Source organism: Schistocerca cancellata, chromosome 4 (assembly GCF_023864275.1).
Source record: "Schistocerca cancellata isolate TAMUIC-IGC-003103 chromosome 4, iqSchCanc2.1, whole genome shotgun sequence".
Lineage (NCBI taxonomy): Eukaryota > Metazoa > Arthropoda > Insecta > Orthoptera > Acrididae > Schistocerca > Schistocerca cancellata.
The window spans coordinates 423,000,956-423,014,757 of NC_064629.1; the positions used below are offsets into that span (position 1 = coordinate 423,000,956).

Here is a 13,802-nt window from a genome sequence, read left to right on the forward strand (position 1 = left end):
ACACATATACCTACTAGGTGATTACTACACAGGAAAGCATGTTGTATATCTGCTTCCAGGAGGATCAGGCTATCAAAGGTGGAGTGATACCACCAAAACCAAGACTGAAAGTGACTTAACAAAGCTTTATGCATTCTAAGCTCCAGACAGGATGGCAGTAGACCATCTGCTCCAAGAACTGAACTTTTGTGTGTTCTGGCTCATCACAGGGAGAAATAAAGAAATCCTCCCCATCCTTCTTGACTTAATCTGGGCATTAGTACAATTTTTTGACTCGTGGAGAGAATTCATTTTTATTTCCTTCATGGAACCTGAGAAGTACCATACATACTGAAGTAGCTATCATAGTGATGCCCTTACCAGCTGTGTAGGAAAAATATTGGAGTGGATGGTCTTGTGCCACCTTGTTTGGATTGTAGTAATTGTCTAGTAGGTATATGTGTTGACATCAAGAAGGCCTATGATACTACTTGGAGTATAATATCTTTGGACAGTTTCATGAATGGGTCTTGTAAGTTTGTTATCCCATCTTTATATGGTTTTTCCTCTCCACATGTTAAGTATCTAGTTGGCAACATCCTGTATGACTGCTCTGAACATAGAACATTGTCTCTGAAGACAGCATGACTGTCTTTGCAATAGCTCTTAAAAGTACAATGGCAACAGTAAGAAATCCTGTACTGTGTTCACAGTTTGTGGATGGTGTCTCCATGTTCCCTTCGTCCTCCAGCCTTCCAAGAGTGAAATGTCAGTTGCAGCTGACAGTTAGAAGGCTGGAGGAATGGATGAAGAAGAAAGATTCTCAATTTTCAATTGAGAAGTGAACGTGCATCCTTTTTAACCATTCACCTTTTGCTTTTTACCCTTCCTGAACTGATGGAGGAGGACACTGTTCTTAATTTTAAAGAAATGGTGTGGTATCTTGCCTTCATAATTCATTTTAAGTTAACCTAATTGCCACATGTTAGGGACCAAAGGGCAACAAATATTTTGAAATGTGTTATTCATAGTTAATGGGGAGCCCGAAACTGTCTGTTACAGTTTGGTTTGATTGTGGCTGCATGGTGTATAGGTCTGCAAAGCCCTCCTATTCTCCTATAGAAAATACTCAGACATTGTACCCCTTGAGGGAATTAGGCTGGCCATTAGGGCTTTGAGAACGAGCTCTGTTCTTAGACTCCTCGCTGAGGCTGGTAAGCTGCCTCTTGCCATCGGGTGGTGACTTCTCATGGTGCGACAAACCTATAAAACAATGTCCGCACTACAGATACCTGTTTGCCATAATATTGCTTGTCCACCAATGGAATGACTCTTCAGTAAGTCTCCTGCAAACAATATGTCCTTTTGGTATCCACGTGAAGGACTACAGTTTAATGCTGGGCGTGGCTTATTTCAAAGTTATGTGCCAATGTTGGAGCAGGTCTCCACCTTGCCTCCTAAAGAAGCACGGAGTATTTTGAGATTTAATAAACTTTAAGAAGGAATACTTTCCAGATTTAACTTTTAAGTCCATGGTTTGTAACATTTTAGGTGGACATAACAATACTTCATTCGAGGAAACTCCTTTGCTTGTGAAACTGTTTCCCTCAAAGTAACTTCTGGATTCACTTTACCAGTCAGTACATGCTCTGTAGCACATGACTAAATGTATTCCTGAAGGCAGTGGAGCAGTTGAGGCAAAAGTTTCTCATCTGTTCCAATTCCGTCAGTGCCCTACAAGCACCGCAGGAAAGATGAGAGGATACAAACAATATAGTACAAACTACTGTTCCTTCAACAGCAAGGGAAGCATGTAACATTCTGCTGGATAGAGTGGCACGTGGGAATCTGGGGAAATCTGCAAGATGACAAGCAACAAGGGAGGCCAGTAGGCAACACAGTACATCACAATATGTCATTCCCCTGCAGACAGGTATGCAAAGTTTGGATCAGAGTGCCTTGCGGCTCTGGAAGGAGTAGAGGCCAGCAGTGAAGAACAATAAGCTTACTCGATGAAGCCAACTATCCTTCCATGGTGTACCACATACTGTTCACTCTGACATGATGAACTCAACCTGACCTGCCACTGGATAAGACAGAATCCATTAACTCGTGTTATTTTAATTTGGCTTTTTTTTCTACTGTTGCACAATTTTCCACTGTGCACTTAACAAATATTATAACTATTGTTTTACAGCATGGTTGTATCTATCTCCAAACTAGTAGCCAGGAGAATGCAGTATCAACGTGGTAAATTGGTAGCTGTAGACATAGTCAGTGGTATGGGGGTGGTGGCAACCACACTAATGATTTGATTCACTAAACATGTGAAAAATGCATTTATTTTAAAGCCTTCAGATTATGTTAGAAGAAGGCATAAAATTAAAGGAAACAAGGAAGAGGATGTTTGACTATAGTCATGTATTAAACTCAAACTTAAGAAGAACTAGAGGAACTCACTGTAACAAACAGTAATAGCTGTGCATTATGTAGAGGTATACACACCCATTCTGTGTTAAAAACAAAATAAAAGACAGTCTGTGACTTACTACAATGAGGTCACTTTGCAGTGCAGTATGTGAAGCAGGGGTGGCTCTTATATATGGCACTTTTTGAAGTTGTTTATAATTTTTCTTGGGCTACCAACCAGTTAGATTGCTCACCATATAAAAATGTCCAATGTGAACTCAATAGGACAAGGAGACAGGGTACACATGGTCCTTCAAAATTTGAAAACCTAGAAAAAGTCATCAACTTTTCAAAATATTACTTCTGTATGATTCATTGCGTAACGTAAGCAGGTTGTTTACTTCAGTTTCTTAACTGAATGTGGTCTCATTTCACATATTGCATTGGTTGGGTGGATTGATGGGTCAGTGACCCCTAAGACTGGCTGATAGAGGGCAGATCAAACCAAGCTTACTTTATACATCCCAACCTGAACCATTCCAGTAGACATTGACTTTCAAGGAGAAGTAGCATCTCAACAAGTATAATGTCTTCCTCTTCAGTTCATCCATGAGAGATAAATTATACACATGGGTATTACGTAGTTGAAATAACTGGAAATAAATTGCCATCTGTTAAATAAATATTAATGGCTTTCTCTTAGAATTTTTGGATCTGTAAATTACCTGTACGGTAGAAACAAACGCCAAGGTTCATGCATGGCACGCACCAATTATTGGAGATACAGAGAATATCTACTGAGCATAGGCTGCCATGAGAGTGAGAGTGACAGTGAAGCGAATATGAAATTCAACATGTCAGTAAGTTATATAATATACACTTATAATCTAAACTGATATCGATAATGAGTTATTTGAGATAGGAAGAACATCTGAGTGAGAACAGAAGGCCTTGAAGAGATGATACTGTAATGAGTATAAAATTAAATCATTCAGTAAATTATGTGTTTATGCATTTATTATCTAAACTCTACACATTAATTTATTTGAAAATAAAATCTATTGTGTACTAAAAGAAAAATCCACTATTCATTCAATACTGGTAAATTTACACCTACTTCAATGTTAATACATTCCAAACTGGAATTCAACACAGTAAAGTTAAGGAACACGTGGATCTCAGTTTTGTTCAAGATAATTTGAGAGAACAGCAGTTTGGAAAGATACTGAATTCTTAGAATTAACCATGATCTGTCTTCTTGAAGCACCATCTCATGAAGTATTTTCCATACTCCAGGGCCCATCCATCTTGTGACACAGATAGTGAAAAGTATTTATTACTTAAAATGTTTGTGTTCTGTGATGAATTTGAATTATCACGACAAGAAGAGAACAAAGCTTATGATATTGGTATTTTTCTTATTACTGTGTATGTCTGTGTATAATTATCTGTCTCTTCTGAATCCAAAGCTCCGAATTTAGGTTTCAGTATCCTTTTAAAGTTTATGAATACATGAGCTTGTTGAATGTGACATCTCTTATGTGACTTTTTCAGTTTTTGTAAATCATGTATGGTACCTATATTTACTATTAAAAACAGTCTTGATCATGATTTATTTATTAAGGTGACCGGTTTCAATCACTAATGTGGTCATCTTCAGACCATTGAGTAGGAACCTCTTTCTGCTGGAGAATCACTACTATCACGAGTAGAGATTCTCCAGCAGAAAGAGGTTCCTACTCGATGGTCTGAAATGACCACAGTGGTGGCTGAAACCAGTCACCTTAATAAATAAATCATGATCAAGACTGTTTTTAATAGTAAATATTTGTAACACATTGATCACTGTCACTCCCATAATGTATTCAAAAGTAATTAATCAATGGTACCTGTTTCTTGGTGTGTCACCTTGCTCAGCTTTGATCCTAATTAGTCTTCTGAAACAAAAATGAATATCATCAATGTATTGAATTATAAGGCAAAACCATCAGACAAAAATATTGGTAGAAGTATGTTTCAAGATTTTATTTGAGTGACAGACCCATCATAGTGACTTAAAGATGAAGATTTTGTCCATGTTATATAAATCATTATTAACCTGAAAGTAGTAAATGTTTCCAGCTGAGAGAGAGAGAGAGATCAAGCTCATGGAGTACTACAATAAAAATTTACAGAAGTGAGAAACAGAAGCATTTTGTACTTCAGGTTGTATCCAAGTATCGCCATTAGTTTCCCAGGCATAAAAGAAGACTATATGAAAGAATACTATTTTTTTTTAAATAAAATGTGATTTTCTCATCACATTTGCCTCACTAATGTTGTACATTAGGTTTATAGGGTATATATTTAAAGTTAAGAAAGCAATATTAACAATTAAGTTGAATATAATGAGGTTATTGGCTAATAAGATGTTTCTGTATATTTTTTTTACCATAAACATTATGTTTATGCAAAATGTTATTGTTTCCAAATGTAGTGGGTGGGGGCCATCTGCTTTCCCTTTCCCTATTGAGCCCAAATTACACACAAATCAAGTTGTATGCAGTGGAACGAAACTGGATTTGTAGGAAAAAGGAAAAAAATCAGACTTGGAAAATAAGAGCCACTCTAATACGGAGACAACAGTGTGGCAAATTCAACTACAGTTTATCTTCAGATAACCTAAATGGAAGATTTGTTTTAGCCGCATCTGACATTAGGATTGTATCAGAGTTGTCCTTTGCATGGTGGTTTCTTTCACATGCTGTTTGAACAACAGTGAAACAGATGGCTAACCACCACCTCATGTCGACTCTAGAAACTGAGGAGCTCTATACATTTTACTCTTTATTGCATGATCCTGCTATTGTTGGCAATATGGAAAATGTTATCCTCTGCAAAATATATTTGTAATAATTCCAGCTTTCAGAATAGAAATATGCAATAATAGTCTTTCCATTGCTCAGTGTAAACTTTAATTTGAATATAGACTCTGAGATGCAATATTTTGATGATGTCAGATCTGCACAATTCAGTTTTAATGTCAGCTCTTGCCTCATGCAAGCACTATACCTGTTCGAGGCAAATATGCTATACAAGATCTCATAAACCAATAAGTCTGGAACTATGCCAATAATTATTCACCTACATCATACCATTGTTTTACAGTTATTGTATGTTTCTACAGTAACAGATTCTTCTCTTGGCAAATCAGCTTGTTAACATAGCTCTTGCTGCTAGCTTGTTCCTTCTACCCCTCTTCTTGCTTCAATATTACCACACTTTTTATATTATACAATTTTGATAAGATGCATTAATATTTGCCAAAATGTTAAAATTTTTTCTTATATACACATATAAATTAAACTCCCCAGCTCCTTTTTTCCATCTGTAATGAAGAGTAATCTCAGGAACTACAGCAGGGATTTTGATACAGTTATCACTAATAGATAGTGTGATTCAGAAGGAAGGTTTATATTTATAATTTATTACTGCTATGTCAGTCAAATCATCCGGCCATAGATGCTTAGTCGGGTCCTGTCAGTTGTTCGCATAATAATTTATAAAACTATATGTTACAAGTTGTGGGGATTTTCACTTTGTACTTTGTCTCAAAGCTTTTATCATATACGTGGCAAAGTTCAAGAAATTACACACCTTCCTTAAACAACCATTCTTGACTAAACCATTTATAGCTCCAGAAAGTATGGATACAGATTTGATAAAGGTATATATTAACAAAATTTGTGTTAAATAAAGAGAGTTATGGGCTGGCTGGTGGTTCAGACATGCCACTTTTCAACCTCTGAATAATGTATATATAAGGACAACTCATTGTATTTTATAACCGCTTCCATGGAGATTGACACACAGCAAAATGTTATGTTAAAAGATCAACAACAGTCCCATAACAATACATCAAAAAGGTGTGATGGTCATTTAGTAGTATAGACTTTCACAGTATTTTTTACAATGTAACCATGGCACTGTCAGTGTGCATCATACAAGAAAAACGAAGTATTACTTCTTTGTCATCAGAGGGAGTGAAACTTCCTGAAATCTACAACAGAATATAGATTGATTATGAAGACAGTTGCTTAAGTAGCGTCCTTAGCTGAAAGATCACTGCAGCTGACTGCCATGCGAGGGCCCACGTTCGATTTCCGGTTGCCTCACAGATTTTTTCCACTTGTGAACTGCGTGTTTTGTTGTCAACAACATCATCAATGTGCAAGTTGCCGTAGCGGTGTAAAATAAAAAGACTTGCAGTAGGTGGCCGAATACCTCTAATGAGGTCTCCTGGCCAATAATGCCATATGATCATTTCATTTAAATAAAGGGCAAGTATGTTAAGATATTGAAAGCTTAAAAAACTGAAACAGCAGAGGGATAAGACCAGTATTTTTGTAAACTAAGACAGTGGCACACCCGATCAGTCGGCAATAGGAAAATATTTAACTGATAAGTACTGTGGCTGCTGTCCAATGATCCCAAGTGTGTGCATTTCAGACAATGTCTAAGTAGCACTTGGACCAATATACACATGAAGGAGATTCCTTTCTCTATTGCAGTGTGACAGAAAATGAGTTCTGCATGCACGTTATGAGCCAGAAAATAAGAAACATTCAGTGGAGTGCAGGCATACATCATTTCCCATCACAAAAACTTCAAGCCTTTGGCAACCAGTTGGAAAAACATACACATTATTGTTTGGGATTCCAAGTAACTTATAATTGTTCATATCCAGGAGCAGATTCAAACTGTGAGTAGACAGTTGTAGCCTTCCACGTGATCAAAACACTGGTGATTTCTCTCATAAGGAGTGCTGCTACTCCATTACAAAACACATTTTTATACGGCTGTTCTTAATACGGGTATGCTATTTTATCCAAAATTCAAGTTCTTGAGACATCTACCATACTGCTTGGACATGATGCCATCAGATTTTTCACTTCTTTGCAGTGTTACCAAATATTTGTGGGACTAGAGTTTTGCAGATGATGAAGAGGTCACATAGTTGATGCAAAAATGGTTACAAGCCACACCAAATAGCTTTTTTTCTGTAATTAATGGGCAGGTGGATCAAGTGTGTTGCAAAGCAAGCTACAAGGGTCATTTCAAAAGTTGTGCACATGGTAAGATGGAATTGAAGAAAATATTTTATTTTACAAAATGCTTTTACAGGCCTTCAGTATAATTCCATTCTTGCTTATGACAACTTTCTAACATTTTGGCAACTTCTGTATTCTGAATAGGGCACCTTCATTGTTCAGCTGTCTCATTACTCAGGTCACCTCACTGGAAGCATCATCAAATGTATAAAAATGTTTCCTTTGGAGTTGTTCATTCAGTTTGGGAAACAAATCAAAGTTTGCTGTACTTATATCAGCACTATATGTTGGGTGGGGAAGTATTTCCCTTCCATATTTGTCTGTCATTTCTCTCACTGGTAGGGCAGTATGCCGTCTTCCATTATCATGTAAAATGAAGATACCAGCTCCTGGCACTGAGGCCTTCTTTGACGAATTTTCATTGCAAAACATTTTGCAGAAACTACTTGTAGTATGTACCTGTTACAGACGTCCCCTGGGACACACTATTTGCAGTTATGACTCCATTCATGTCATACACAAAGATCATCATTAGTTTCACCTATTCTTGTTGGTGGCAGAAGTTTTTCAGCCTTGGAGAGTTGGAAATTTTTGATTATAACAACTGAGGCTTCAGTTCTGGCTCAAAACCCCCTATCCAGGTTTCATTAAGTGCAACAGTCCTTCCCAGAAACTGTTGTCCTTCTGTTCGGTAATGTTGAAACAATTTTTCTGCACTTCTTTTGCAACCTGCTTTCCTCTCTTTGCTCAGATCATGCATAATCCATCTGGTAATAACTTTTCTCTTCTTTAACTTTTCAGTTATGATTCTGCGAACTGAAGTGTTTTTCATCAGTCCTCTCTCAAAATGTCATTAACAATAACCTTAGAGGTATAATCTGTTGCAGTTGATGGCCTTCTACTTCTTGGGTCGCCCTCAGTGCTTACCCAACCTTCATGGAAATGAGCAGTCCACCTTGATACTGTGCTGCGATCCCCTACACTATTCCTGCACACCCCTCTCAAAGCTTTGTAAATTTTGGTTGGATCTTTCCACATAGCAATTCGATTTTGATGTAGGAACACTGGTCACTGTGTAATCCAATGTGACTCAGTTTCAAACTGAATTACTCACAACACAGTTACGCGAACCAGCAAAGACCTATATCACTATCACGCCCAAATTCTCACTCACAGCTGATAATTTAAACTTGACCAAGGTATCTTTATGCTCGCACATGTGCAGTGTGCAATACTTTTGAAATGAACCTCGTGTGTTGAGAAATTTGACAACAAACATTGCTGTACTTATTCTAATATAAAAAGAATTTGGTAAAATTACTGTTATTTAATGATTTATACTCATAAATTATACACTTGATATAAATTGAATTAGAGACAACTATGGTGTAGGCACCTATGTTACCATGACAAATGAAATATTGTGAATTGTGATTTATTAGTCCCATAACATACACTTACAAATCATGTGATTATGGTACAGGAGACACGTCAAAAATTACAAACTAGAATCTAATATTAATTTTGAAAACTATATTTAGTCTATGTAGCAGTATCGATATTTTCTTATTTTCCAGCATAGGTAAATATCTTTCTTGATAATGGACAATTTGCTTTTTTCACAATATAATGCTAATTTGCGGTTGGATTCTGCTCAAATTATCAGTTCATCTTCCATGAACTCTTCTAATGAGTAATAACATTTGTGTATAAGAATTTCATGTAACTTCTTTTTTAGTATCCCTAGTTCCATGTTTAGAATGTTTTTGCCTTTAAGTTTTTTGTAGACTTTCATGCCCATATATTGTGGGGTGTGAGCATATAATTTCAATCTATGGGCAGGAAGCATAAAATTATCTTTATTCCTTGTACTGTATGGATGATCAAATTGGTTTTTAATGAACAATTCCGGTTTGTTGTGTAAAAATATCATTAGCTTGTATATGTATAGGGAGGGGACAATCAAAATTTTTAGTTTCTGTAATAATGGACGACATGATTCTCTTTGCTGTGCAGTGCACATATTTCTGATAATTTTCTTCTGGAGCTTCAGTACATGAGATATATTATTAGCTCTCCCCCAGAAAATAATACCATATCTTATTACTGATTCAAAGTAACTTAGATATGCTACTTTGTGAGTGGACATGTTAGTAGCACTTGATAATATATGCATGGCATATGCAAAGCTATCCAGTTTGCTGCACAGGTACTCAATATGTGTGTTGCAGTTTAAATTCTTATCAAGGTATAGACCTAGAAATTTGGCAGAATGCACTTCTGTTAATTCTTCACTTTTATGATTTATACTAATTTCCTGGCCGTTTGCCTGTTTGGTTCTGAACTGAATCAAGTTTTTTTTTTTTTTTTATATATATGTTAAACTTCAGACCATTTAACTGGAACCATGACTCTAGCCTGTCTAGTGCACCAGTGACTCTTATCAGGAAACGTTTCTGTTTCTTTGCTTTCTATCAAGACAGACGTGTCATCAGCAAACAGAATGGATGGTGAATTTATGTTTAATGGTAAGTCGTTGGCATACAATAGAAAGAGAATTGGACCAATGATTGAACCTTGCGGGACACCCTGTGTTATTGTTTTCCAGTCTGAATGGTAGTTTACACCATTTGAAGAGATGATTGTTCTTTGTTTTCTATTAGATAAGTAAGAAGTAAGCCATTGAAGTACTGCACTCTTAATCCCATATTTTTCTAGTTTGTGGATTAGCAAGGAATGATTTATAGAATCAAAAGCCTTTGTCAGGTTGCAGAAAATTCCGGCTACTTAACTGTTTTTGTCTAGAGCTGTGCTAATTTTTTCTATGAAATTATTTATGGCCTCTGTTGTATTTTTCCCTTGCTGAAAGCCAAACTGGTTGCACAAAATAATCACCTGTAATACAATAAAGTTTTGGTTTTGGATAGCAGCTACTTTCTCGAAAATTTTTGACAGCAGTGGAAGGAGGGAGATAGGGCGATAATTCCCCATATCTTCTCTTGGCCCTTTCTTGAAAAGTGGTTTTATTTCTGCATATTTTAATGATTCTGGAAAACAACCTTCTTCAAATGATTTGTTGATTAATTCAGCTAGTGGAGGACTTAATATTTTGTACACTAATTTAATTACTTTCGCAGGTATCCCATCCCCAACCCACCGAATTTTTATTTTTTAGTGATAATATAATGTCTTCTATTTCTTTCATTGTAATATTTCTAAATTTCATGGGAGATATATTTTTTCGATCAAGCCCATATGGACATACATTTTTATTGTAATTTGTAACATTGACATTTGATTTTGTCACATTGATAAAGAATTCATTGAAGTGTTCCAATATTTAAGCAGCATTTACAATGGTGCTGTTTTCATGCTTTATTTTACAAATTTCATGGCTGCCGACTTTAACACCCAATTCTGATTTAAGAACAGACCACACTGCTTTTGATTTATTCTTATGATTTGAGATTAGTTCACTGTTAAACATTTGTTTTGCTGCCTTTACAACATTTTCGAAAACATTTTTATAATGCTTCACATATTCAATAAAAGCTAGATCTTTGTTATATTTCAGCTCTTTGTGCAGCTGCTGTTTCCTAACACTAGAAATTTTTATTCTTTCTGTTATCCAAGTTAGTTTACTTGTCACTTTGGTGTTGGCACACTTAGGTGGAAAGGTTTCATTGAGTACAAGGAGGAAGCTGTTTAGGAATTTTTGAAAGTTTTCATTAATTGACTTGTTATTGTTACATTGCCAGTCTGTCTATTTTAATCTGTCCTGGAATACAGTTAAATTTTGTGAGTTGAAATTCCTTTTAAAGTACTTAAGGTTATTTTTAGGTGAGGTTTCTGTGTTTGTTTTTGCCAGTTCAATAAACAGTGCTTTATGTCAGACATTCCTATATCTAAGTAAAATTTATGAACGTCTTCAGACACACAATTTTCAGAATGTTATCAATGCTGGTTGCTGGCCGGGCATTTTCTCTGGTGTACTCTAAGAAGTTTTTTATTAGATCAGTGAATTTGTCAGCTTCATGGCATTCACTTAAGACATTGATGTTGAAGTCAGCTGCTAGTACTACTTTTTTTTCTTTAATTAGGCGTTCAAGCATATTTTCTGATATAATATGACATCTCATGTGACTGGGATGTTTTCAAACCTACTATTGCCCATTGCCCAGTGAAGTATAGCATAGACAGAATGTACCATTACACATGATTGTGGCCATATTGTGATTATTTAACACAAGGGAAACTCTTTCTCTGAGATTATACGGGTGTTGGAGGTGTAATGTGTGATTAGGTCAAGGGTGTATAGTGAGTAAGGCATACCACAATTTAGAAAAAACTTCTGCCTCTATGATCAACCACCATGTGCAACAAAATATTGGTGACCTTTGAATATTGTGATTTGTAATTGTGTATAGTGAGCCACAGTGTAGAAAATATCTCTCAAATTCAGCAATAGACAACAACAACATCATAGAGCAGCCATATCATCGAGCATTGCCTTCTCACTCTAATGTACGAAAATTTGTGTCCCACACCAATGTCTGTGCTCACTGCATGTTATATAGCACAGAGATTAATAGGGGCACATGAGAACTGTCATTTGATTCTTGATTCTTGGAAAGAGATCACAATAAACTACTGAACTGTGTGCCATAACAGTGGCAGGAACCTGTTCTGGCAGATGATGGGGATATTGTTGCAATTGGAATTTTTACATGGCATATAATTATGCTCTTGTGTCCGCCCCAGTAGCTGCGTGGTCAGCGTGACGGATTGCCGTCCTCCGGGCCCGGGTTCGATTCCCGGCTGGGTCGGAGATTTTCTCCGCTCAGGGACTGGGTGTTGTGTTGTGTTCATCATCATTTCATCCCCATCCGGCGTGCAGGTCGCCCAATGTGGCGCCGAATGTAATAAGACCTGCGCCACGGCGGCCGGACCTGCCCCGCGAGGGGCCTCCCGGCCAATGACGCCAAACGCTCATCATCATCATCATTATGCTCTTGTTATAACTCCCATCATGTGACACCAGCTAACAACATACATACCTACTATTCAGGCAATGGAAAATGTAGGATGGAATGTGACAATAGTATGAAAAGGATAGTTGCTCTCACCATATGGCAGAGATGCTGACTTACAGATAGAGTAGAGCATGCAGTGCAGTTTGTAAGGCAACAAGTGGTACACAGAAAAGAAGAAAAAGAAGTATGGACAATGAGTATAGTAACATCTTAGAAAACAGTAACAAAGGAAAACAGCACTGTGTTATGGGATGGAAGAAAAGCTTTCAGGCAAAATCAAGCAATGAAAAATCCAGGATGGAATGTGATAATATTATGAAAAGGATGGTTCCTACTCACTGTGACTTGGCATCTCCACTATATGGTGAGTTGCAACTATCCTTTCCGTAATGTTGTCACATTCCATCCTGGGCTTTCCATTGTTTGATTTTGCCTAACAGCCTTTCTTTCATCCCATAACCCAGTGCTGTTTTCCTTTGTTACAATTTTCTAACACATTACAATAGTCATTGTCCGTCCTTCTTACTTTCCTTTCCTGTATTTCACTTGTTGCCTTACAAACTGTACTGCACGCTCTACTCTATCTGCCCCTCAGCATCTCCGCTATATGGTGAGTAGCTACTGTCCTTTTCATAATATCTACTATTCAGATAGATAAATAAATAAATACATAGGTGAATATACTTTTCATTCTATAACTCTATAGTGAGGAGGTCCTCAAAGATGTAGAACATGTCTTAAAAACATAAATACATATGTACAGAAAAACAGATATACTAGTGATCATACCACAGATCCTGAGTGAAATGTTTCTCAAGGATAACGTGAACCCTTTTGCTCACCTACAGCACTCCCATGGCAACATGTATTTTTATCAAGTCAATGCATAAACTCATCACTCCAAAATTGTGTCAGAATAATTTTAGAAACACTCCATGGCCATGAAGGTGTTTGTGAGAGTCCCCATGTCATTTGAAATCAGTCTTATTGATAACCTCTGGAATGATGTTGAGCAAGATATGCCCACCTTGGACCCAGCTCCAACCATTCTCAATGAAATGTGGGTGGCAATTGAACAGTTATGGATTGGGATGATTCTCCAACATCATCGTGTGTATTTTGGTGTTAGTGTCGTGATACAGAATTATTGTAATCAGGGTGTAAGTGAGTACTGAACAGTACTCGATATGTGCTTCTAATTCAATTGCTCATTAGTTTGTAAGTAGTTGCTGTTATTCTGTCATATTGTTGTGCCCCTTCACTTTTTCAGTGATCTTTTGTGAAGTTGTCT

At 36.8% G+C, this 13,802-nt stretch overlaps 1 protein-coding gene across 1 annotated transcript in view; it reads left to right on the top strand.

Moving 5' to 3' along the window:
* Positions 1 to 13,802, top strand: part of LOC126184527 (DNA polymerase zeta catalytic subunit) — a 227,703-nt gene that overhangs the window by 165,686 nt on the left and 48,215 nt on the right. The window lies entirely within an intron of this gene.